Source organism: Ambystoma mexicanum, chromosome 6p, assembly GCF_040938575.1.
Source record: "Ambystoma mexicanum isolate Mex_15411 chromosome 6p, UKY_AmexF1_1, whole genome shotgun sequence".
Classification (NCBI taxonomy): domain Eukaryota; kingdom Metazoa; phylum Chordata; class Amphibia; order Caudata; family Ambystomatidae; genus Ambystoma; species Ambystoma mexicanum.
In genome coordinates this window covers 1306964681-1306992411 of record NC_090935.1, presented here as the reverse complement: position 1 = coordinate 1306992411, position 27731 = coordinate 1306964681, and positions in this window count along the sequence as shown.

The window sequence follows — 27731 nt, the reverse complement described above, 5'->3', positions numbered from 1 at the left end:
TGAGATCGGGGTTAGAATAAAGTCACGACTGCGGGGCAAAAATGTCCCTTATGGACCCCCATTGGGTGCATCTGTGTTGCTTAGGATCCACTCATTTAACATTGGAGTGTGGGTCCTGCCTATCGATGACAGCGAAAGCCCTGAAAGAGCGTAGAGGGCAGTAAACTGCAGATATATCTCATAAATTCCCTTCGACAAGCCTGTTGAAAAAGCCATCCTCAGACAAGTCGAGAGACGACTCTCCTCGTCAGGAGAAAGTTAAAAGGTTGCGATCAGGCAGTGGATCACACCACTCGTCATCATCCTCACGGCGGTCGAAGGAAAGGTGCCACAGATCCCCATCTTTGTCGTTGAGTTCCTCCCCGGAACAGGGTCTGTTGCCCAACCAAATCAGCCTCACCGGCTGTGTGGGAGAGGTTCACACTTAAAATGCTCAATGTATTCAAGAATGCGGCCTCAACCCCCTCGAAGAAAGAAAAGAGCCATGCCCATGTCGACAAACACGACAAAAAGAAGGCAAAGGACAAAACCTGTGTGCCTCGGGCCGGGTGTCCAGGAGAAAACTCCTCGGGAGCGCTTGGAGGTTCCTTCGAGTAGAGAAAAGACTCCTTCAAAGACATCGACGCCATCAGTGCCGAAAGACTCCACATCAGTGTCTAAGAAATCCTCAATGCCACAGCCGTCGAAGCCCTCGAAGTCGACCTCGACGGTGTGAAAGACTTCAACGCTATTGTCGACGCAAATAAGAAAACCCTCAAAGGATGTCAAGAAAACATTCACCCCACTGCCTAGGAAACACCTTTTTAACTCTCTTTCCTCAATTTATGAAGATGATGTGCCATCTTCGGATGAATCTCGTCCTTTTGGGTTACAATATGGGACACAAGGTGTTCCAGAGGCCTTCACTTCAGAGGACTCAAGAATAAAAAACCTAGATAAAACCCTGCAAACTGCAAGTGGGTTAGACACTTCACCTGAAATAGAGTTTGGCAGACCAGATCTCTGAGACCATGCTGATGGGTCATACAGGCAACTAATGTTTAGGGTCATAGAATATCTGGGAAGGAGTAGGCCTGCACAACTTTTTGAGCAGCACAACCTGACTGATACTTTAGATCGGGCACCCCAGGAGGACCCCCTTCTTCCTTTCCATGTAGCCCTACAAAGGCGAGTTAATGTCAACTGGGAGACCCAGGAATTAATTCCAACAGTGAACAAAACAGACAAGCAAGTGCAGAGCGTCGAGCAGTGACCCCTATTAACTGACAAAACATCCAACTCCCAAAAGTTTGGTAGTTCAGCTGCCACTTCTACATCCATACACAATACAAACCCAACTATCCCCCCAGACAGAGATGAAAGCGTTATGACGCTTTAGCTAGAAAGGTTTTCTCTGCTGGGAGTATGGCCCTTAAATATGGAAATGCCACGTGTGCACTGGCCAAATTCACTTTCAACCTATGGGATTGCATAACGATGGCAGCTGAACATATCCGTGAAGGGGAAGAAGGAGACAGTTTCCTAAACATTGTCAAGGTTGGGAAAGATGCAATGTGCGAATACCTCTAGACTGGTCTCGACTCTGCTGACAGTATCAGAAGACCAATGGTATCTAGTATGAATATGCACAGATTTGGCTGGTTGAGAAAGTGTGGTTTTACTCCAGATGGGCCATCTAGACTTCTTAACATGCCCTTTGGCGGCACACATTTATTTGGTAGAAAGGCTGATGAGAGCCTGGAGAAGCTGCCGACCTCCAAAGCAGCAGCCAAATCACTTGGCACAGCAATCAGACAGCCACAAACTCGCCCCACTGGTACAGCTTGGAGGGGCAGGTCCTTTCGCTATTACTCCTCAGTTGGAAGCGGGAGAGGACTGTCAAATCAAAGAGGTCAGAGAAGATTCCCCCATGGTGGACGGGGAAGAGCTGCTAAGACCATCAAGGCAGTGGCTACTTTACCATCAGCCGCTGCATCAGCTGCCTCAAAACCTCTCTGAGGCTTAGTCCACAAACCCCTGGTGGGAGGCAGACTATCACAGCATCTGAAAGAATGGTGGGGTATTACTTCAGATGCATGGGCATTGGAAACAGTAGCCCAGGTTTACTACCTTCCCTTTTTATAAAGGCCTCAGGATCATCCACCAAGGAACAGCTCTTTCAAAGTTCCAGATGCGCTCCTTATGTAGGAAATCTTGACTGTGCTAGAGAAAGGTGCTATAGAACCGATACCTGGAGCGGAGAGGAACAAGGGTTGGTACTCCCCTTACTTTCTAATCCCCAAGAAGGACAGAGGATTGAGAACCATCTTGGACTTAAGAGACTTGAACAAGTTCCTCAGGAAGGACAAGATCAAGATGGTTACCCTTTCTAAGATCCTTTAGGCCCTTCCAGCTTCAGGACTGGATGATATCATTGGACCTTCAGGATGCTTACTTTCATGTGCCAATCCATCAAAAGCTAAACTGTTGTAAACTCTTCATTCTACAATGTAATTGCATTTAGAAAGTGTGCAGAATAATATATCCGTGGTGTAGTTGCATCTAGAATGTCCACCTAATAGCATATCTTTTGTGTAGTTGCATTTAGAAAGTGTTCAGAATAACATATCTGTGGTGTAGTTGCATCTAGAAAGTCCACCTAACAGCATATCTGTGGTGTAGTTGCATTTAGAAAGTGTGCAGAATAACACATCTGTGGTGTAGTTGCATCTAGAAAGTCCACCTAATAGCATATCTGTGGTGTAGTTGCATCTAGAAAGTCCACCTAATAGCATAGCTGTGGTGTAGTTGCATCTAGAGAGTCCACCTAATAGCATATCTGTGGTGTAATAGCATTTAGAAAGTGTGCAGAATAACATATCCGTGGTGTAGATGCATCTAGAAAGTGTGCCGAATAGCATATCTGTAGTGTAATACCATCTAGAAAGTCCACCTAATAGCATATCTGGGGTGTATTTGCATTTAGAAAGTGTGCAGAATAACATATCTGTGGTGTAGTTGCATCTAGAAAGTCCACCTAATAGCATATCTGTGGTCTAGTTGCATTTAGAAAGTCTGCCTAAAAGCACATCAATGGTTTAGTTGCATTTAGAAGGTCTGCCTAATAGCATATCCGTGGTTTAGTTGCATTTAGAAAGTCAGCCTACTAGCATATCTGTGGTCTAATTGCATTCGTAAAGTCTAAATAAAAACTGTGATATAGTTGAATTTAGATACTGTGAATAATCTCACCCTGTGGTATAGTGAACATGAAAACGGTGAATAATCTCACCCGGTGGTATAGTTGTATTTAGAAACTGTGAATAATATAACCCTGTGATATAGTTGAATTTAGTGACTGTGAATAATCTCACCCTGTGGTATAGTTGAATATTACAACTGTGATTAATCTCACCCTATTGTATAGTTGAATTTATAATGTGTGAAAAATATCACCCTATGGTATAGTTGAATTTAGAGACTGTGAATAATCCGACCCTGTGGTATAGTTGAATTCAGAAACTGTGAATAATATCACCCTATGGTATAGTTGAATTTTTAAAACTTGGTATAGTTGAATTTTAAAAACTGTGATTAATCTCACCCTGTGGTATAGTTGAATTTAGAAAGTGTGAATAATATCACCCTGCGGTATAGTTGAATTTAGAAACTGTGAATAATCTCACCCGGTGGTATAGTTGAATTTAGAAACTGTGAATAATCTCACCTGGTGGTACAGTTGAACCTAGAAAGTACGAATAATCGCTGTGGTACAGCCGTAGTACAGTTAATCATAGAGAGTGTGTACAATTAACATTGTATAGTTAAAGTGGGAAGGTGTGAATGCCAACTATAACACAGTTCAAACTAATCCAAACCATGAGTCCACCCAACCCACCAAGGTCTACCGAAAATGAACCCCTCGCGCCAGCCTCCCTTCCCGCCCGCCCTACCTCAGATTCCACCTGCCCTACCTCCCATCCCCCCTTCCCCTAAACATCCCCTACCCATCCCCTATCCAAACACCAAGCCAGAGGGGCACGATGGCGAGCCAACCATCCTAAAACCACCGCTCCTCCCATCCCCTCCACCCACCTGCCTACTATCATCATACCCACTCCCCCCGCTCCCCTGACTAATGGCCCGCCTAGCCTCCCAAGCACACCCAGCCCCGCTACCATCCACCCCCCACTCCCCATATCAACTCCCACCATCATCCCCCTGCGACCCCACTCCTTCCCCTCCCTTAAAATTGCACGCCTCGCCCTGGCAAGAACAGTAGCCGCATCCCTTTCCCCCTCCCACCCCCCTACTCTCTCTCACACACCAACCGCAACAAAAACACTGAAGAGAAAACGTACCTGGTCTCCCTCAATCTCTCAGTACTCATCGCCCCTCCTGTCTCGACCCACCTCCACATCCTCCCAATCTCGATCATCACCACCCTCCCCCGCCTCACCCTACCTGAAACCCCTCTCCCTTGAATTCTCACCGACCACAACTGAAACTCCTAACCCCCCACACCCCACCTTCAAATCCTCCGACCCAAATCCAATCAACCCGTCACACCAGTCCAACCCCTCCCCCCAAACCCACCAACTCAACTGCCCGCCTACTCTTCCCATCGACCACCAACTGCCCACAGCCTCTTGCTCCCCTTTTTCCACCCTCTGCCCTCCCACCCCCCACCTCTGCAACTCCCTCATCATCCTCCTGTACCGAAGTAAATTGCATCCTCTTTAATGCCCGATCTGTAGCAAAAAACAGACACAGCATCTTTGACCTCCTCGCCTCTGACAAACCGGACCTGGTCTTTATCACGGAAACCTGGTTCTCTGACGACTTCACCCCTATCGCCAATGAAGCCTTCTCCCGAGACTACTCCCTCATCCCACTGAACCGTCCGTCTAGAGGAGGAGGAATAGCAATCACCTTCAAGTCTCACTTCCACGCCTCAATCATCGACAACCAGCCATTCATCCCTTCCCGCGAATCACTCCTCATAAAACTATCCCTCTCCCCTTCGTTCTCCCACAGCTTCCTAATCATCTACAGACCCCCTGGCTACGATAGGCAATTCTCAAACAACCTCTGCGACTCTATTGCCACCCTCCAACTAAACCATCCCACCTCACCCTTCTAGGAGATTTCAACATATGGCTTGACATCCCCACCAACCTTATGACCCACTCTCTGGTTGACGGCCTAGACGCGATTAATCTCCATACCCACATAAACAGGCCGACTCACTATAAAGGACACACACTTGATGCCATCTTCAGCTCCCACAACCAGATACATTTAAACCCCCCCACCCCTATCATCTGGTCCGATCACTTCATTGTTTCCTTCGCCATTCGCTCACCCAACCCGCTCCCCTTACCCGAACCAGAACCTCTGAATCTACGCAAATGCTGGAAGAAACTAAAAATCCTTCCCGACCTAGCCGATGCACTCCTTCAGTCTCCTCCCCCTACCCAATGAAAACCTAACCTCCAACGTCTTTGACTCATGCCTCAACACCTCACTAACCCCGCTCACCCCCTCTTGCAAACCATCAGCTCACCATGGCCTTTTTCCTAGATGGTTCACACCAGAACTGAAGACCACTAAACAACTATATAAATCCCTAGAACGCAAATGGCGGAAAGACAAAACAGCCCTGAGCAGATCCACCTTGGCCCGACACCATCGCCACTACAAAGCCGAAATCCGGAAAGCTAAAAAAGCCCATTACAACTCCCGAATCCTAAACTGTAAAAACCCCAGCAAAGAACTTCATAAAATCATTGCCGAGTTCACCAAACCATCATGTACCACCACCCTTCCCACCCCCTCACAATCACTGTGCGACTCACTCTCTCTTCACTTTTACACCACAGCTCTCGAAAGAACAAACTCTCTAACCAACAAACTAGCTCTCTTACACCCACCACGCAATCAACCCACCCTACTTGCCATCCCATCGCCTGCGACCGCTACCCCAACCGACTTTCGACTCCTTCATTCCAATATCAACTGACCAATTTCTCAAACTTCTCTCTGCCCGCAAACCATCTGGCCCCCCGCTGGACCCCTACCCAGCCACAACCCTCAAAGAAATGTTTGCATCTACCTGCGCAGGAGAACACACAAGAACCATCATAAATGACTCCCTCTCCTCGGGAATTTTTCCCGATGCATTCAAAACTGTTCATCTCAAGCCTCTTCTAAAAAAAACCTTCCCTCAACCCTCTCGAGTCCAAAAACTACCGCCCCATCTCAAACACCAGGTTCCTTGCCAAACTCATTGACCGAACCGCCTACTCCCAACTAAATGCCTTTGTCCAAGCCAACAATCTCCTAGACCCTGCTCAATCAGGTTTCAGAGCCCGACACGGAACCGAAACCACCTTAACCTTAATCTGGGATGACCTTAAAAACACTGCTGATTCTGTGGGATGCGCCGCACTAATCCTGCTTGACCTATCCGCCGCCTTCGACACAATGAACCTCTCAATCCTCCTTGGCCGCCTCCACTCCCTGGGAATCCGTGGAAATGCTCTCAAACGGATAGCATCTTTCCTCGACAAAAGGAACCAAATAACCCTACTCTCCACCTATGCTTCCCATGCCCGACCTGTCAACACTGGAGCTCCACAAGGAGCATGCCTGTCAGCCCTCCGGTTTAACCTCTATATGTTCACCCTCCCACGAGTAATCCGCTCGCATGATATCCTGTGCTATGCTGATGACACACAACTAATCTGAAAACTCCTGAATTCAAATCCCACTACCAACCCGACCTCGCTTCCTGCCTCCTCGACATAGATCACTGGATGACCACAAACCACCTCTTGCTTAAACCCCTCCAAAACTGAAATCATGGTATGTGGCAAGACCGATCTTCTTCCGCACCCGTTACCCTGGCCATCTGCCATGGGCAATTCCCCGACACCCTCAAATTCAGTAAAAAACCTTGGATGCACCCTAGACTCAGACCTAACCCTCTCGCTCTAAGTCAACATCGTCTCCAAGTCCTGCCACTACCACCTTAAAACTCTTAGGCGCATTTTTCCATACCTCTCCTTTCCCAACAGACTCTCCATGGTCCAATCAATTGTTATGTCAAGACTGGACTATGCTAACCCCTCTACCTCGGAGTCCACGCGTACCAACTGACTAAGCTACAAAGAGCAAAAAACGCCGCAGCCAAACTGCTAATAGCACTTGGCCCAAGAGATCACATCTCCCCAGCCCTCAAAACTCTGCACTGGTTTCTGGTTGCCCGAAGGGTGACCTTCAAAACCCTATGCATCTCTCACCGAGCAATGCACAAAACCGGACCTCAATATCTTCAAGACAAACTAAAACCCTACCATCCTCCACGTTCTCTAAGATCAAGCTCTGCCGGCCTCCTAGTCATACCAAAAACCAACTCAGTCAGGTTATGTGGATCATCATTCTCAGCCCTGGCCCCCACTCTGTGGAACGCACTTCCACCCCACATCCGACTCACCGAGGACCTCATGTCTTTCCGCAAACTACAGAAAACATGGCTCTGCCCCTAAAATCGACTCTTAACTCAAACTGAATAACAGCAATCAATGACCTTAACCCAAAGTTGCTATATCATAAATAACAATTCAGCATCTTGATCCGAGAGAGAAAAATCGAAAAAGAATAACCGCTAATGTAAATTAAAACGGATAAACTGAATAGAACGAGTGAAGTGGATGAAAGTATTGAAGTGGATGAAAGAAATAAACTGGATGAAATCAGGGAAGTCGATGAAATTAAGAAAATTGATGAAATAAATTAAATGGATGAGAGGAACGAAGTGGACGAGAGGAATAAAGTGGACGAGAGGATGGAAAGGATGAGTACATGATACGGATGGAGTGCATAGAATAGATAGAGTGCATGGAACGGATAGATGGCATGGAATGACAGAGTGCATGGAATGAACGGAACTAATAGAATAGATGAATCAAGTGCCTGACATGGATGGAGTGCATGGAACGGATGGAGTGCATGGGACGGATGGAGTTCATGGGACGGATGGAGTGCATGGGACAGATGGAGTGCATGAGACGGATGGAGTGCATGGGACGGATGATGTGGGTAGAACGGATGATGTGGGTAGAACGGATGAAGTGGGTGGAACGGATGAAATGGGTGGAACGGATGAAATGGGTGGAATGGATGAAGTGGGTGGAACGGAAGAAGTGGGTGGAACAGGTGAAGAATGTGGAGCGGATGAGGAGTGTGGAGCGGATGAAGAGTGTGGAGCGGGTGAAGAATGTGGAGCGGATGAAGAGTGTGGAGTGGATGAAGAGTATAGAACCGATGAAGAGTGTAGAGCGGGCGTAGAGTGGGGAGCAGATGAAGAGTGTGGAGCAGATGAAGAGTGTGGAGCGGATGAAGAGTGCGGAGCAGATGAAGAGGGTGGAGCGGATGACGTATGTGGAAAGGATGACGTGTGTGTAAAGGACGAAGTGTGTGTAAGGACGAAGTATGTGTAAGGACGAAGTGTGTGTAAAGGATGAAGTGTGTGTAAAGGATGAAGTGTGCAGAAAGGATGAAGTGTGCAGAAAGGAGAGAGCGTGCGGAAAGGATAAAGTGTGCGGAAAGGATGAAGCGTGCAGAAAAGATGACATGTGCAGAAAGGATGACGTGTGCAGAAAGGATGAAGTGTTCGGAAAGTATGAAGTGTGCGGAAAGGATCACGTGTGCGGAAAGGACGACATGCGGAAAGGATGACGTGTGCGGAAAGGACAACGTGTGCGGAAAGGACGACGTGTGCGGAAAGGATGACGTGTGCGGAAAGGATGAAGTGTGCGGAAAGGATGAAGTGTGCAGAAAGGATGAAGTGCGCGGAAAGGACGAAGCGTGCAGAAAGGAGAAAGCCTGTGGAAAGGATGAAGTGTGTGGAAAGGACCACGTGTACGGAAAGGACGATGTGTGCGGAAAGGATGACTTGTGCGGAAAGGATGAAGTGTGTGGAAAGGATGAAGCATGCAGAAAAGATGACATGTGCAGAAAGGATGATGTGTGCAGAAAGGATGAAGTGTTCGGAAAAGGATGAAGCGTGCGTAAAGGACCACGTGTGCGGAAAGGACGACATGCGAAAGGACCACATGCGCGGAAAGGACGAAGTGTGCGGAAAGGATGACGTGTGCGGAAAGGATGACATGTGCGGAAAGGATGAAGTGTGCGGAAAGGACGAAGCGTGCAGAAAGGACGAAGCGTGCGGAAAGGAGAAAGCGTGCGGAAAGGATGAAGTGTGTGGAAAGGACCACGTGTGCGGAAAGGACGATGTGTGCAGAAAGGATGACTTGTGCGGAAAGGATGTCGTGTGCGGAAAGGATGAAGTGTGCGGAAAGGAGAAAGCGTGCGGAAAAGATGAAGTGTGTGGAAAGCACCACGTGTGCGGAAAGGACGATGTGTGCGGAAAGGATGACGTGTGCGGAAAGGATGACGTGTGCGGAAAGGATGAAGTGTGCGGAAAAGATGACGTGTGCGGAAAAGATGACGTGTGCGGAAAGGATGACATGTGCGGAAAGAACGACGTGTGCGGAAAGGATGACGTGTGCAGAAAGGATGATGTGTGCAGAAAAGATGACATGTGCGGAAAGGATGACGTGTGCAGAAAGGATGAAGTGTGCGGAAAGGATGAAGTGTGCAGAAAGGACCACGTGTGCGGAAAGGACGACATGTGGAAAGGACGATGTGTGCGAAAAGGACAACGTGTGTGCAAAGGATGACTTGTGCGGAAAGGATGACGTGTGCGGAAAGGATGAAGTGTGCGGAAAGGATGAAGTGTGCGGAAAGGATGAAGTGTGCGGAAAGGATGAAGTGTGCGGAAAGGATGAAGTGGTTGGAACGGATGAAGTGGGTGGAACGGATGAAGTTGGGTGGAACGGCTGGAGCCGATAGAACAGTGCGGAAAGGAGGACATGCGGAAAGGACGATGTGTGCGGAAAGGACGATGTGTGCGGAAAGGACGACGTGTGCGGAAAGGATGACTTGTGCGGAAAGGATGAAGTGTGCGGAAAGGAGAAAGCGTGCGGAAAGGATGAAGTGTGCGGAAAGGATGAAGTGTGCAGAAAAGATGACATGTGCGGAAAGGATGACGTGTGCAGAAAGGATGAAGTGTTCGGAAACGATGAAGTGTGCGGAAAGGACCACATGTGCGGAAAGGACGACATGCGGAAAGGACGACGTATGCGGAAAGGACGACGTGTGCGGAAAGGACGACGTGTGCGGAAAGGACAACGTGTGTGGAAAGGATGACTTGTGCGGAAAGGATGACTTGTGCGGAAAGGATGATGTGCGCGCAAAGGATGAAGTGTGCGGAAAGGATGAAGTGTGCGGAAAGGATGAAGTGTGCAGAAAGGATGAAGTGTGCGGAAAGGATGAAGTGTGCGGAAAGGATGAAGTGTGCAGAAAGGATGAAGCGTGCGGAAAGGAGAAACCGTGCGGAAAGGATGAAGTGTGCAGAAAAGATGACATGTGCGGAAAGGATGACGTGTGCAGACAGGATGAAGTGTTCGGAAAGGATGAAGTGTGCGGAAAGGACCACGTGTGCGGAAAGGACGACATGCAGAAAGGACCATGTGTGCGGAAAGGACGACATGCGGAAAGGACCACGTATGCGGAAAGGACGACATGTGCGGAAAGGACGACGTGTGCGGAAAGGATGACTTGTGCGGAAAGGATGACGTGTGCGGAAAGGATGACGTGTGCGGAAAGGATGAAGTGTGCGGAAAGGATGAAGTGTGCAGAAAGGACGAAGCGTGCAGAAAGGAGAAAGCGTGCGGAAAGGAGAAAGCTTGCGGAAAGGATGAAGTGTGTGGAAAGGACCACGTGTGCGGAAAGGACGATGTGTGCGGAAAGGATGACTTGTGTGGAAAGGATGAAGTGTGCGGAAAGGATGAAGTGTGCGGAAAGGATGAAGGTGCAGAAAAGATGACATGTGCGGAAAGGATGACGTGTGCAGAAAGGACCACGTGTGCGGAAAGGACAACATGGGGAAAGGACCACGTGTGCGGAAAGGACGACGTGTGTGGAAAGGACGACGTGTGCGGAAAGGACGACGTGTGCGGAAAGGACGACGTGTGCGGAAAAGATGACATGTGCGGAAAGGATGACGTGTGCAGAAAGGATGAAGTGTTCGGAAAGGATGAAGTGTGCGGAAAGGATGAAGTGTGCGGAAAGGATGAAGAGTGCGGAAAGGATGAAGTGTGCGGAACGTATGAAATGAGTGAAACGGATGAAGTGGGTGGAACGGATGTAGTGGATGAAACGGATGAAGTGGCTGGAACGGATGAAGTAGGTGGAACGGATGAAGTAAATGGAACAGATGATGTGGATAGAACGGATGAAGTGGGTGGAACGGATGAAGTGGGTGGAATGGATGAACTGGGTGGAACGGATGAAGCAGGAGTAACAGATGAAGTAGGAGGAACGGTTGGACTGCATAGAACAGTTGGAGTGCATGGAATGGTTGGAGTGCATGGAATGGTTGGAGTGCATGGAATGGTTAGAGTGCATGGAACGGTTGGAGTGCATGGAACGGTTGGAGTGCATGGAATGGTTAGAGTAGTCACCACAGACAGCATGGACTCAATGGATGGAGTTGAAGAGACGAAGCCGACTGAACAGACTGAGTGAATAAAATAGATAGAATAAATGGTTCAGATGTGCGCTCGATCTCAAGCACCTACTGAAAACCACCATATCACATCACCACGCTTACTCTCCTCTATACACCACCACTCAACTAGAACACAGCGATACTATGACACATTTGGTGTAGCTGTTCTCATACCAACACCTGCCACATACTCCCCATCATCCTAACTAATCACAGCTGGCTGCACACCCGCCAGACCAGGCGTTTTCCTCAGGCCTAACGCAGCCAGAATCAGTTCGGTATCACCCTGCCAGAATGAACACATACTCCTGATCTCCCAACCACTACACATACCTCTAAGAAGTAGCTATCATACGAGTGCCACCCCTGCTGTACACATATCCGGTGCTCACACGCACCTTATGACTCTCTCTCTCTCTCTCTCTCTCTCTCTCTCTCTCTCTCTACTGACTTGAACTACAGTTTCCGAGGGCATTCAACCTACCAGCGCCTTGAGATCATCCCAATGGTACATAAGGCGCTATATAAATGCAAAGTAACATAACATAACAAGCACAGAAGGTATCTGAGGTTCGCTGTTGGTGTTTCTCATTATAAGATCGAGTTCTGCCATTTGGGCTGACATCCGTCCCCAGGGTTTTCACCAAGTTGATGGCAATGATGGCATCGAGTCTCAGGAGATGGGGATCAATGTCTACCCCTACCTGGACGATTGGCTGACCAGGGACTGTTCTCCAGAACAGGTCCTGCAACATTTCAGCTCCACCTGTCACTCCTTCCACAGACTGGGCTTCTCCCTCAACTTCAAGAAGTCCCACATGATACCATCTCAAAGGCTCCAATTCATCGGGGCTGTCCTAGATGCATCTTTGGGAAAGGCCTTGCCACCCGATGTGAGGGCTCAAGACATTCTGCAGATGGTCACAAAATTCCAAAGCACCCAACGTCATCTGGCCTTCGCTTTTCTGAGGTTGCTCAGCCTTATGGCATCCTGCATTTTCATGATGCCAGAGGCTCACCTGAGAATGAGATCTCTCTAATGGGCTCTCTGGACTCAATGGTCCCAATTCTCAGGCTGGATGTAAGACCTTCTTCGGGTTCCAAGTATAGTAGCACAAGACCTTCTGTGGTGGACCTACCAGGAAAACATTCTGAAGGGAGAACCCCTTTGGCAACCATGGCCGGAGATAACAGTAGTTACGGGCGCCTCACTCATGGGGTAGAGAGCACATGCCAACGATCCTACAATAAGCGGTCATTGGTCTCCATCAGAGTCCAAACTACACATCAACCTTTTAGAGCTGAGGGCAATCATATTAGCGCTGAAGGCCTTCCTGCCTTCTGTACGGGGAAAGGACATCCTGATAATGACAGACAACACAGTAGCCATGTACTCCCTCAACATGAGAGGAAGTTTAGGGTCCTTACCACCACTGTGCAGAGAGGCAATGCAGCTCTGGTTCTGGGCAATTCAAGATGCAATCTCCCTGTCAGCAGTTCACCTAGCGGGAAAGGAGAACACAGTGGCGGAGGCTGTAAGCAAGTAGAGCACAGTCTCCCGCGCATGGGCACTAGCTCAGAAAGTCGTTCAAGAGATCTTCACCCTTTGGGGAACCCCTCAAGTGTATCTGTTCACGACCAGTGTCAACCAGAAGTGTGAACTGTTTTGCTCCAGGGAATTTCCCCCAAGAGTAGCTCTAGGAGATGCGTTCATGGTGGACTGTGAGTTTCCACTCCTGTACACATTTCCTCCAGTCCCCGTCATTCCTCAAGTCATCAGGAGGTTGAGAAAGTTCGGGAAATCCATGATCCCAATTGCTACAGATTGGGTCAGGAGGACATGGTACCTGGACCTTCTGGACATGTCCATCTGCCCTCCAATAAATCTGCCACAAAGAGATGACCTTCTCTCAAGAGAGGAGGGTTGGGTTCTCCATCCAGAGGTCAAGCCACTCAACCTTCACACATGGTTTGTGAGAGGTTGATATATAAGGATTGGGACCTCCCAGGTGACGTAATGGAGATTTTGCTTTCGGCCAGAAGGCCAGCAACAAAGTCCCTGTACCGCTGCCATTGGAACAAGTTCTGCGGCTGGTGCAGGGATAAAAATGTGGACCTTTTCACATGCAGCACACCTATGGTGTTATCATTCTTGTTACAACTGGCTAATCTGGGGCTCTAGGTTGGCACAATTAAAGGGTATTTGGCAGCCCTATTTATTTTTAAGCGCTCCTCTGAAGAAGTATCTTTCTTCAAGATTCCACTGGTTATACAGTTTTCGAAAGGATTGACAAATGTTTTTCCTCTGGTCTCTTTTCAAGTCCCGGTTTGGGATCTCAACCTAGTTCTAAAATTCCTAATGTGTGCTCCATTCGAGCCTACTCACTCCTGTCCTGTTGATTGTTAGCTTTAAAGACCATCCTTTTAGTGGCTCTTACATCTGCCCGTAGGGTGAGTGAACTTCAAGCCTTGTCCTGCAATGCTCCTTACACAGTCTTCTTTAAGGATCCTTAAGTTTAAACCTACCTTTCTACCAAACATTGTGTCTGAGTTTCATTTAACTCAAAAAATCATTCTACCTTCTTTTTAACCTCCACCTCATCCTGGAAAGGAAGAGGAGAGACTACGCAGGCTTGGCCCAAAACGTGCACTTAGCTTCTACAGTTCCAGGGTGTCTAAATTAGGACAAGATGATCAACTTTTTTTGTTGGTTACACAGGCCATATGTTGGGTATGGTGGTCTCAAAACAAACCTTATATATGTGGATCATCCTAGGAATCTCTGAATGGTACAGATTAGCTGGAAAAGATCCTCCCAAGGGTCTCAGAGCACATTTGGCCAGAGGCATGGCTACTCCCTCTGCCTTACAGAGGGGTGTCCCAATTCAGGATATTTGTGCGGCTGCAACATGGTCCTCAGTCCACACATTCACCAAGCATTATAGTCTGGCCGGGAAGGTGTTTTTGGGAGGGCAGTGTGACATTGTGTACACACAGACTAATAAAGAACTCCTTAATTATTATCAGATTGAAAATTCTGACTCCCTCCTCCGGAAATAAAAACACTGCTATGGGAGTCTATAATAAGATGAGGAATATGTGGGTGGACACAATCCATTAGAAGTACAAGTTACTTACTCGTGGTAACTTACTTTCGACTGGATGTTCCTCCCACATATTCCTCATTGCCCCTCCCAGTATTTCAGTTTACGCTCTTTCAAGATGAGTAGCTGTCGAGTGTAGGATAAACCAATACATGTGTCATGCACCGCCCTTGGAAGTGTTGGCAGCAGTGGAAGTACTTGTGACATGGTGCTTCGGGTTGTTGTTCTAACGGTCTAGTGTTCGACCAACATGGCAGCTGCCACCATATTGGTGGGCGGGAACTTAGCTTCCTTGAGTTGTATCCGTCTACTGGGTTTACTCTGCCAGACCTCTGTTTACAGTAGTTCTAGCTATCTTTGCCTGTTAGCTCTAGCGTTGCTTTCCCGTTTTTCTGCCAGCCTTATCCTCTGCTTGTCCTCACTCTCCGTCTTTTGGATCTTTAACAGTTTTTTTCTGTACTCTCGGCTTACTTTCCTGCATCCTTGCTGTGTTCTCAACCGCATCCTCACGGCTTTCCTTCACACAACCTCGCGACTTTCTCAACTGCATCCTCGTGGCCTTCCTTCCCGCACCCTCGTGGCTTTCTCAACCGCATCCTTGCGGCTTTCCTTCCCGCACCCTTGTGGTTTTCTTTACCGCTCTCTAGAGGCTTTCTTTACCGCTCTCTCGTGGCTTTCTTTACCGCTCTCTCGCAGTTTTCCTTTCCTCATTTTCCCAGGCTCTGTTAATTACGTCCAAGTCCTTTCCTGCTCCGGCACGTTTGTTTAGTATATCTTCCTCATCTGTCTATCTTGGTAGAAAACCTTAAAGTCCTAACTTTGAAATACCAAGGTATCGGTCTAAAAGATATCCATTGCATCTTGGAGACAGGAGGTATTCCTGCTGTTTATTTGTGAAGACTACAGATTTGTATTACACTCATCTTCAGTTCTATCTGGGAACTTACCTTCTCAAGAAGAGAAGATTGTGGTCCAAATACGTACTCTATACAGGAGTCCCGGAACATTTCTACATCCAGGCTTTTTTGTGCCACATAGGCTTTTTCCCTGATTTTGGGAGCTTGCTCCTCAGAGTTCCCCTTGTCTTGGGTGACTTGTCAGGCCAAGGTGGCCTCCGAGGGAGCTTGCCCCTACCTTAATCAGAAGAAGGAGAAAAAAACGAAGGAACCTCAAAAACCACACCGGAAGAAAGAATCTAAAGCCCAAGAGAGTTCCATAGAAGACACAGATGAGGAGGAAGCACGGGAGGGATCCCCAGAGCGTGACAACATGTAGAAATCGGAACTGAAGTCAACAGTCGCTGCGTGCTGTAAGGAAAACATGGTATCAACAGTAAAACAGACACAAGTGACCACAGTTCAAGGGTGTTTATTGAACTTCAAAAAGGGTTTGAAAAACATCTATCTAATCCTAAATCTGCAGATGGTAGCAAGCTATGACCATCAAATAATAATAACGCAGTCCTAGTGGTGTCTTGTCAAAATAAAAGGGCCTATATTAATAAACCTATTGCCAATCCTTACCTCTAGTGTGGGAAACAGTGTTACGCAAAAGAAAGATGTGTTCACAAAATGATATATCAGGATGTTCTGGCCTTTGGCCTCCCTTCCTCACGTTTTCAGCATGGGACAAGGCAGTTCACTCGAGCATAGCACAGTCTCCAGCTACTTTAGCAAGAGAACACAGTTCAGTCGTTAGCATCAGGACCTTCTGTGCTCAAGTCTCTTTGCTTATCAAAGTCTCTTCATTCAGAGAGCCTGATGCAACCAAATAAACAATAAGTTCTTTTCCTCTTTCAGATTTTCAAAAGTACTCAATTTAGGTGATTTGCTTGTCACCCCAGATCCCCCTCAGCCGGGCTCAGATCCCTTTAACACAATCATTACGACCCAGGCGGTAAGTTACCGCCTGGGTCGTACCCTTACCACCATGGTGTAAACTACATTTACACCATGGTGGATGGCGGATTTACCGCCCCATTCCAAGGTTAGTGGGGCAGTAAATCCCCATTTCCCATTTTACCCTTCCCCATTCCCATTTTTGCCCCATAGGGCATAATGGGAGTGGGGAAGGCGCTAATTACGCCACCGTAAATTACGGTGGCGTAATTAGCACCATGGTCCCTTAGCGCCATGGATTTTAACGCCTGCAAAAAGCAGGCGTTAAAATCACCATGGCGCTAAGGGACCTTGTAATCAGGCGTTAAGGGTCGGCGCCGTTTACGGCGCTGTTAACCCCTTAACGCCTGACTCGTAATGAGGCCCAATGTTCGTCACCTTGGCTCCCGCTCATCTAGGCTCAGATCCTCTAAACACAATGTTCGTAGGATATTCTTTTTCGGGTGATTCACGGTTCACCCCAGATCCCCCTCAGTCGGCCTTTTAACACCATTAGTCTCTCTCGGCCAGGCTCAGACCAATTTCAATTAACATCAACTATTGAAGACTTTCAAATGTGCACAGGGTTTGGCTTGACCCGTTGTAGGACCACTTCGATTTCACAATTCCTTTCCTTTTAACATTTGCCACCTTTCAGTTGGATACCTAACAGAGACTTTCAAATGAGCACCCATGTGGTGCCGGACCACTCTGTTTACAATATCGTATCTTGACTTCAAAGTTCAGTCACTCATCTGCTGTTTTAATTATATTCACATTGCTTGCCACATACGCGTCATACACTGTTCTCCTCAGTTTTCTCTGTACAATGTTGCTGGTTGCAACCTTGGCTTCAACATAGAACGGTCTGCTATCAGTCTCCCCAACTCACTGGCTGTGCTGACTTCACTGGTGCTGCTTTGTTGTAGGAGCCAAAGGCAGTACCACAGCAGCAAATGATTCTCCCCACCTTGGCTGTCGATGCGGGAGAGCCCTGGGTACCTCCAACACACAATGCAGGATTCTTCAGTTTTGATTCCGGGTCTTACATTTCCTATTCTCAATGGCTCCTGAAAGTTACAGTCTTTCAGTGAAAAGGTCGAGGCCACTTTCCTCCATGCAATCCTCTTCAGTCTTGCCGTCTTTCGCCTTGTATTAAACTGCCATCTTGGAACTGCTACTTCCTTGTGTGCTTTGTCTTGCTCAGAGCGTGCTTTCGTGCTATGCCTTTTATCCATGTAGGGAAGTCAGGTGTGTGTAATGATCAGTAATTGCCTGACCTTGCCTGACCATTGTATTGGGACACATCAGGTAAACAGCTTGGGTGTTAGTCAGTTTTCTCTCACAGTGAGCTGTCAGTGAGATAGTGTTTGTGTTGGAAAAGGGGCGGGGTTGAGTTCCTAAGTGTACTATCTGGTAAGATGGGGTAAAGGTGTTACAGGGAAGAGGATACCGCATCTCGCCATCTGGTGTCCCACTTCCACTCCCTGAAGACCCGTCATCCAGGTGATCCTCCCACACTGGTCCATCCTCAGGAACTGAATCCAAAAGTGATGGCCTTGTCCTAGCCAAATGGATGACAGATCCCCGGGGACTAGCAGGTGAGACATGTTCATGTTTCTCACAGCGCACTATATACCATCGATGACGTCGACACCGAGACGGAGGCCGTCAAGGGAAATCGAGTCGGCAGGTATCGACGCGCAGCGCCACCTGATGGAAATAGAATCAAAATCAGCTGAAGCTGGATATGGAGACATCATACAATGAGGAATACGTGAGAGGAACATCCAGTCGAAAGAACGTTACCACGGGTAAGTAACTTGTTCTTCCCACCACAAAACATGAGATAATTAGAAAATATGATTAACTAAGTGACAATGACCCTTTGAGAAACTTGATTTTCAGCAACTCTCAACTTGCTCCAAACATTTGGAGTGTTCTAATAGATATTCTATATAACCATAATCAGGGCCCATTTATCTATTTGCCACGGGCTTTCTCAAACTTTTGTACACACCCTCTGGGCTTATGTACCAGGTTTACAAATTCCCTACACGTGTTCATCACAATCCTCCATTTTCCTATTGTTGGCATTTCAGGAATAGCCCAGTATCTACCTATGTCCCATTTAGCTGTCAGCATGGCCATAAGTATGAAAAACGTTTCATAGCAGGACCAGTTTAGGCTCCATATCTAGGGATCAACCCAAAACTCTCCCAAGTTCCTCCCCGATAGATATTAATATGAGGACATGTCCAGAGCATATGGAAGTATGTACCTGCATTAATGTTGCATTTGGAACATACCTCCTCTCCCTCATGGCCATTTTATACAGTCTGTCAGCGGAGTAATACATCTGTATAGAATCTTAAAATGTATAAGCCTGAATCTGTTGCTGATTACAGCATACTGAGGAGCTCCCTTAGGGCATCCATCTGGTCCTCCTCTTCCAAGGTAATTCTCTCATCTAGCTCTCAACTCTGCCAGAGTATTTGTTGTGTTGTTAATAATAATGTTGTATATTGTGGAAATGGGTTCCTTGAAGCAGAGGCTACCGCCAATACCCTTTCCAGCGTGTCGATTCAGATAAACTGTACAGACAGCCCAATTCCTGGTGAATGGCGTGTCAGAGCTGTAGGCATTGGACATAACAGGTCTCATTCAGATGTAATTCTTCTAACAGGCCCCTGAAAATTTTAAAACACCTCTGATGGAGAATGTTACCCATCTTGACCCCCATCTTCACCCCCCTGGTCCCTCATTGCCTCTTTAATGCTCATTCACACCCATGCCCATTCCTCATTTCACATCTTTCTCAGCCAGATGTACACGTCAACATTAAACATTTTATATTTTGACCCAGTCCATCTTTTGGCCTTGTTGGCTTTAACATGTCTATATTCTGACCCTAGGTAACTTTTGGCTTTTTCGGCTTTCAAATGTCTCTATTTTGAGCTAATCTTTTGCATGCCTAGCTTATGGCTCCATATCCAAATTAACTGCTACCTTTTTTGGCGTTGCGGTGTGTATGTTATTGTACAAAGCACGTAAAACTATTAAATATGAAAAAGACCCATTACCTGGCTCGCTCCATTGGAGCAAAGATTATCTGACTTGCAGTTAGCTATTGGCCATGTGAATATGTCTTAGCCCAACCATACTACCAAGGGGGACCCTCCTCCTACCTAGAGAAGACATCATGAAAAGGGGTGAAAGCTCCTAAACCCCTGCTTGTGTGTAGTCAATTCCACACACGGCCAGCCTTCTGCAGCAAAGTTCCTATGACGTTAATAATCAACTCCCGCAATTCCTTTACACGCATAACAACACCTTTCTCACTAAACTGACACCCACTCTACTACACAATTTCCATCATGCCACAGGCTCTCCTGCCCAAGTCATCATGTATGTAACCGTCGTATTCACCCCTATCATACTTCACAAACATTCAAATCAAACCAGACTCATCACAACTCCTGACCCTCCACTTCTGCTTCCTATATCTAACCACAGCTCACTATATACAGCTCCACACATCACTTTAAACCATTCACCCCTTAATGAAGCATACATCCTCAGCATACACCATAAGCATTCATGCTAGTCAAAAGGTCAATTGATACCATAACACATGCTTTCAGCTCTCACCTTGACCGCCCGCCCACCCTCCTCTCTTACTGCCTTCAATTCAAAGTGGTCCCTGGTTCATTGTGATTGTATTTTCTTTATTCTGCTATTGCATTCTTATGGACTTCTGTTTGTTACAATATTCCCAAGTGCTCAGAAGGAACTGGTTGTATAATGGCATCACATGATGCACCTAGAGACAATCACTGTACAGTTTACACATAACTTATAATTACATCACCATGCTCTGTAGAGGACTACACAATTCTCAATGTTGTTTTTGTTATAACAGGAGTCAATTGTGAAGGGGTTATGGACATGAATGTGTATTGACTACTTTTTCATGGAAGCTACTTGAGATACATTTTGGGCGATAGTTCTGACCTATGCTTGTGAGGGGTTGAAGCAAGAACCAGCTGAACGCCCCTGTCAATCGAGCACTCGCTTCAATCACGGCAACTATTCCTTGGCCACATTTCTTTATTTATGAGGTTGTTACTGTTCTTTTCAGTATCATTCTTCAATGAATCCATTTCTACAGGCTTCAATTATTGTCCAAGCAAAAACAAAGAGGTGATGGCTGGAAGGTTTAGAATGAATCTTAACCTCTGGCATTGCTCTGGGCAACCCTCCAGACCATCCTTCTTCACCTGCCAAGCCATTACAGAAGGGAAAAGAGCATATGCAAATCCGGCTTGGTCCCACCCCTAAAGGGGCAATCCAGCCGAACTGCTAGGTCACATCCCTTCTGCACGAGACCACAAGCATCCACAAACATGTTTCAGCCTTGTCTGGCCTCATCAGTGAGGAGTAGCTTGAGTCTCTAGGCCCAGCAGGCATGAGACCCACTTCTGGGCATAACTGTCCCACTCGGGGTGACAAAGCAAAAACAAAGAGGTGATGGCTGGAAGGTTGGTGGCTGTCAAGTATCGGCAGAAATCATCAGTGTTAGGACGCCGTAATTATCCGGCTTCCACGGCTTCCACGAGACCTAATACTTGTGGTTCTCGTATTTTCCGACGAACGGTGGTTACGGTCCCTTTAAGACCTCGTCTGCCGGGAGCTTGGAAGTTGGCATGGAGACGATGGCGTCCTCTCACGTCTTTCACTTTTCCCCGTACACGTTGAAAGACGTATAGTGATCATGTGACTATTATTTAAGCCACGCCTGTGCGTTTTGCCGGCGCTTCTGAATCTTGTATTCTAGCGGCTTGCTTTCTCTCGTATCCAGGTTCTTGTCCCTTTTGCCTTGTTTTCCTGTTTCTCGACCTCGGACTGCATTCGGACCTGCATTGCTTACTCCTTTGTACTTTTACTGCCAGTCCTGCTCATCGACCTCGGATCGTCCACGGACCTGCATTGCTTACTCCTTTGTACTTTTGCTGCCAGTCCTGCTCATCGACCTCGGATCGTCCACGGACCTGCATTGCTTACTCCTTTGTACTTTTGCTGCCAGCCCTGCTCATCGACCTCGGATCGTCCACGGACCTGCATTGCTTACTCTTTTGTACTTTTGCTGCCAGCCCTGCTCATCGACCTCGGATCGCCCAAGGACCTGCCCTGCTACTCATTTGTACTGTCTCCCGCTTACCGTTTTTTCTCCCGCATTGGAACTCTGCACCATTGGTACACGGACTAGAGACTGCTTTTCATGTACCTTTAGGCGTCCTCGTGCCGTCGGGTTAGATTTTGCTCTTTGGACATTCAGCTTGGATCTTCACCCTGCTTCTTGCTTTGCCTTCATTTCTGGATTGGTTTCCTGGTCCTTTAGTTTTGGGTTTGCCACTACCTTACTTCTTATTCCTTCCTGGGGATATTCGGAGATCCGGAGATTCTGAAGAACCGCACAGGTTAGTGGTTGGTTTCTATTTCGATATCTGCATTTTTGGCATAGAGTCGCATCTGTGTGATTATTGCTCTTATTGCAGCTGTCTGGGGGTCTTGCCTGTACACCGTGAGAAGACATCCCTTTCCAGTATCCTGTTCCATGCGGTTCTGGATTATTCATTGGCATTCCATCTTTCCGCCAATCAATTGTTCTGGTTGTTCATTGTACTGACTAGTTCGGTAGATTGGCGAGAAGAATTCCTCGGCTACACTACGAGGGCAAGAGAGCTACTGACATATTCAGAAGCCTTCTATATAAATGGATGCCAATGAGTCTTTGACAGCCATCATGCAATTGGTGGCGGATCTACGCAGTGAAATGGCTAATGCCCATGCTGCCACCGAAAGACGCATTGATGAGCTACAGGCTGGTTTTCAGCCCACCGGTGCTGGGGCGCCTTCGCCCGCTGTGGCATCGGGTTCTGGGCTATCTCCTGCCCATTCTGACACTGGGCCAGTGTACATGACTGCTCAGTTTCCCTTGGCTCCACCAGAGCGGTTTCTAGGTGACCCTAAGGCCTATCGAACCTTCCTTAACCAGTGTAGGTTACACTTTCTATGTAGGCCAGCCTCGTTTCCAGATTCAACCACTAAAGCGGCCTTCTTATTGTCACACTTGGGTGGTATGGCGGCGGCATGGGCCAATCCATTATTGGAAGAGGGCAGTCACCTCTTGTACAATTGTGACGCGTTGATTGAGGCTATGAGTCGGGTCTTTGATACGCGGTATGCTACACAAGCCACCGACTTACAGTTATTGGCCTTACAGCAGGGAACTTCTACCCTGTTGGCTTACTTAGCCAAGTTTAATCAATTGGTTGCCGAAACTAATTGGCCAGAGGAGAAGAAGGCATCCTTATTTTACAAAGGGTTGTCTGATTCCCTTAAAGATACTCTATCCATGGTACCGGTAATCCCTACAGCGTTCTCTGAATTGGTTGACTTGGTACTCCAAATCGACTCTAGACAAGCAGAGAGAAGGGGGGAACGGAGACCGCTTCCTCCTCTTACGACCGCCACGTCAAATCCTGCCACCGGGCCCTCAGAACCAATGCAAATCGGAGCATTGCGGGGACCGTTGTCAGCAGAAACGAGGGAACACAGGAAAAAGAACGGCCTTTGTTTCTATTGTGGGTCATCAGATCATTTACTACGATCATGTACTAAGAAACCTGTTAAGAAACAGGGAAACGCGAAAACCCGGCAATAGAAGGGGTTCAGTTGCCGGGTGGTTCTTGCAGCAACCCCCTCATGTTTACACCTTACTGTTTATCCGTCACTCTTAATTCCACCTCCCTCGGTAGGCGGGTGATTCCAGTTGTTTTGGATTCAGGTGCCACGGGGAACTATATTGACGGTGATTATGCTTGAGAGCTGGGTATACAGATTGTTTCCAAAGACTGCCCCGAGGTCGTGAATGCGGTCGATGGCTCAACCCTGGTTTCTGGTCTAGTGACTGAGCGTACTGCTACTTTGGTCATGAGGACGGAATGTGGGCATACTGAAGAGATCTCCTTTGACCTGATTGCCGCCCCACAGCTTAAAGTAATCCTGGGGCTTCCTTGGTTGAAACTACACAACCCCGTGGTGGATTGGCAGTCGGGGGAAGTGACCTTCCTTTCAGAACATTGTGACCAGTTCTGTTTGGCATCAGTTCAAAAAACCTCTAGCCCAAGCCATGCTCTCATGGATTCCGCCTCCACGATAGGGGCTGTTCTTAACACTCAATTACCCTCAGAGTATCGAGAATATCGGGATGTCTTTGACGCAAGTGGGGCAGAAATCCTTCCACCCCACAGGTCTTTTGATTGTCCTCTAGAATTGGTTCCTGGGGCCAAGATACCATCTGGTAGGATTTATTCGTTAACACCCAAGGAGGATGTCATCCTTAAGGAATACATCGACAAATCTTTAAAATCTGGCTTCATTCGGCCTTCGCGTTCTCCGGCAGCTTCCCCTCTGTTTTTTGTTCCAAAGAAGGAGGGAGACCTTCGCCCTTGTATCGACTATCGGGCCTTGAATGCTGTTACAGTCAGGAACCAATACCCGATTCCTCTGATATCAGTCTTGCTTGATCAGCTCGGCCAAGGTCTTTTCCAAGTTAGACTTACGTGGGGCGTACAACCTTGTACGCATACGTGAAGGGGACGAATGGAAGACCGCCTTTAAAACTAAATACGGTCTATACGAATACACTGTAATGCCCTTTGGTCTAAGTAACGCCCCCGCCACTTTCCAGTTCTTCATAAATGAAGTCTTTCATGACATGTTGGATCAATATCTGATTGTTTATCTAGATGACATTCTGATTTACTCCCCCAACCATGAAACCCATGTTGTTCATGTCAGTAGAGTATTACAACGTCTGCGGGACAATCATTTATATGCTAAACTGGAAAAGTGTCTCTTCCTCGTACAAGAGGTCGAGTTCCTTGGCTTTAACATCACCAACAAAGGAGTCAAGGTGAGCAGATCTAAGGTCTCTGCTATACTGGATTGGCCGGTTCCCAACAATCTGAAGGCGTTGCAATCCTTTTTAGGTTTTGCAATTTTTTATCGACGTTTTGTTCAAGACTTTTCAGCCATTGTCTGTCCCCTTACGGCTCTAACTAGCTCTAAGAGATCTTTCCATTGGAATGGGGAGGCTCAACAGGCGTTTGATTCTCTGAAGTCCGCCTTCACCTCAGCACCGGTGCTCCAGCATCCGGACCCAACCCAACCGTTCATAGTCGAGGCTGATGCTTCGGATGTTGCTTTGGGTGCTATCCTGTCCCAACATTACCCAGATGATGCAGGTTTACATCCAGTAGCCTTTCATTCCAGAAAGTTAACGCCTTATGAAAGGAATTACACTATCACGGAGCGCGAATTGTTGGCTATCAGGGACGCCTTCTTGGTTTGGAGGCATCATTTGTTGGGTTCACAAGTGCCTGTTCAGGTGTTCATGGATCATAGGAATCTCTTGGCTCTTCACTCAGTGAAATGCACCACTGCACGGCATGCTCGTTGGCATGAATTCTTTTCCATGTTTGATTTCACTATTTCCTATCGTCCTGGTTCTCAGAATTCTAAAGCGGATGCTCTCTCTCGTCTACATGGACACGCCAAATCCTCTCACGCCACTGGTGTACCTTTGTTACCCACTCAGGTGGTGTGTGGTTGCTCTTTACGTCCGTCACTTAAGTCCTTTATACAGGAATGGCTTCGAAACGATCCGCCAGAAGTAGCCAAATACAGACTGGAGATCATAAATTCATTGCCCTATAACCAGGGTAAAATATTCCTGCCTACTCTAGGGACGCGAGGTACTGCTATACAATGGTGTCACGATTCATCTCTGGCTGCTCATCCAGGTATTAGGAAGACGGTTGATCTACTAAAAAGATGGTGTTGGTGGCCATCTTTATTGCAGGATGTTACTGATTACATAAATACATGTTCGGTTTGTGCTCAGTGTAAGACATCACATGGCAAACCCGTAGGTTTGCTACAACCTATGCCTCTTCCAGATCGCCCTTGGTCCTCCATTTCCATGGATTTCGTTGTGGAACTACCTGTGGTGGAAGGTTTTGATACTATTTGGGTGGTCATCGACTATTTTACCAAAATGGCACTATTTGTACCTTGTCAAGGGATCCCTACTGCTCCTAAACTGGCGGATCTCTTTCTGCGGAACGTGTTTAGGTTGTTCGGTCTTCCTTCTATAATCATATCCGACCGCGGTCCTCAGTTTACTTTACGCTTTTGGAGAGCCTTGTCGGCCGCTTTAGGTATTGAAGCTCGGTTTTCAACTGCTTATCATCCTCAGACGGATGGGCAGACCGAACGTCTGAATGCTACTATGGAACAGTATATAAGATGTCTCATCTTTCAGCGTCAGGACGATTGGCTTTCGGTACTGTCTATGGCCGAATTTGCCTATAATAATTTGCTCCACACTGCTACACAGGTTTCTCCTTTCTTTGCCCTTTATGGACAACATCCACGTTCCTTGCCTCTTGCCCCTGAACTGCCGGCTCACAACCCTGCTGCCCTTGCCTGTGTTAGGGACATTTCCGGCACCCATGTCCAGGTTAAAAGACAGTTGTTGGAGGCTCAGAACAGGACCAAGTTTTATACAGACCGGCATCGTAACCCCGCTCCGGTGTATCTCCCAGGCATGAACGTGTGGTTATCTACACGCAACTTACGCCTGCCTGGTCAGAGGAAGTTGCTTCCACGTTTTGTCGGGCCATATGCTATATCGCATGTCATTAACCCGGCAGTGGTGCGTTTGGTTCTCCCACGTTCGTGGAAACTTCACCCAGTATTCCACGTGTCTTTGATTAAACCATGCCGTCTTGATACGCGTCCTCCCTCCCATCCTCCGCCTGTCAGGGTTCGGGGTGCTGTGGAGTATGAGGTTTCAGCGATCTTGGACACCAAGGTTCGGAACGGTAAAAGACTCTACTATGTTGACTGGAAGGGTTATGGTCCGGAGGATAGCACCTGGGAACCATATGAGAACATACATGCCCCGGTTTTGTTGTCCCGTTTTTGGAAATCTCAGAGTGTGGGGGCCTCTTTGGGGAAGGAAACTGTCAAGTATCGGCAGAAATCATCAGTGTTAGGACGCCTAATTATCCGGCTTCCACGGCTTCCACGAGACCTAATACTTGTGGTTCTCGTATTTTCCGACGAACGGTGGTTACGGTCCCTTTAAGACCTCGTCTGCCGGGAGCTTGGAAGTTGGCATGGAGACGATGGCGTCCTCTCACGTCTTTCACTTTTCCCCGTACACGTTGAAAGACGTATAGTGATCATGTGACTATTATTTAAGCCACGCCTGTGCGTTTTGCCGGCGCTTCTGAATCTTGTATTCTAGCGGCTTGCTTTCTCTCGTATCCAGGTTCTTGTCCCTTTTGCCTTGTTTTCCTGTTTCTCGACCTCGGACTGCATTCGGACCTGCATTGCTTACTCCTTTGTACTTTTACTGCCAGTCCTGCTCATCGACCTCGGATCGTCCACGGACCTGCATTGCTTACTCCTTTGTACTTTTGCTGCCAGTCCTGCTCATCGACCTCGGATCGTCCACGGACCTGCATTGCTTACTCCTTTGTACTTTTGCTGCCAGCCCTGCTCATCGACCTCGGATCGTCCACGGACCTGCATTGCTTACTCTTTTGTACTTTTGCTGCCAGCCCTGCTCATCGACCTCGGATCGTCCAAGGACCTGCCCTGCTACTCATTTGTACTGTCTCCCACTTACCGTTTTTTCTCCCGCATTGGAACTCTGCACCATTGGTACACGGACTAGAGACTGCTTTTCATGTACCTTTAGGCGTCCTCGTGCCGTCGGGTTAGATTTTGCTCTTTGGACATTCAGCTTGGATCTTCACCCTGCTTCTTGCTTTGCCTTCATTTCTGGATTGGTTTCCTGGTCCTTTAGTTTTGGGTTTGCCACTACCTTACTTCTTATTCCTTCCTGGGGATATTCGGAGATCCGGAGATTCTGAAGAACCACACAGGTTAGTGGTTGGTTTCTATTTTGATATCTGCATTTTTGGCATAGAGTCGCATCTGTGTGATTATTGCTCTTATTGCAGCTGTCTGGGGGCCTTGCCTGTACACCGTGAG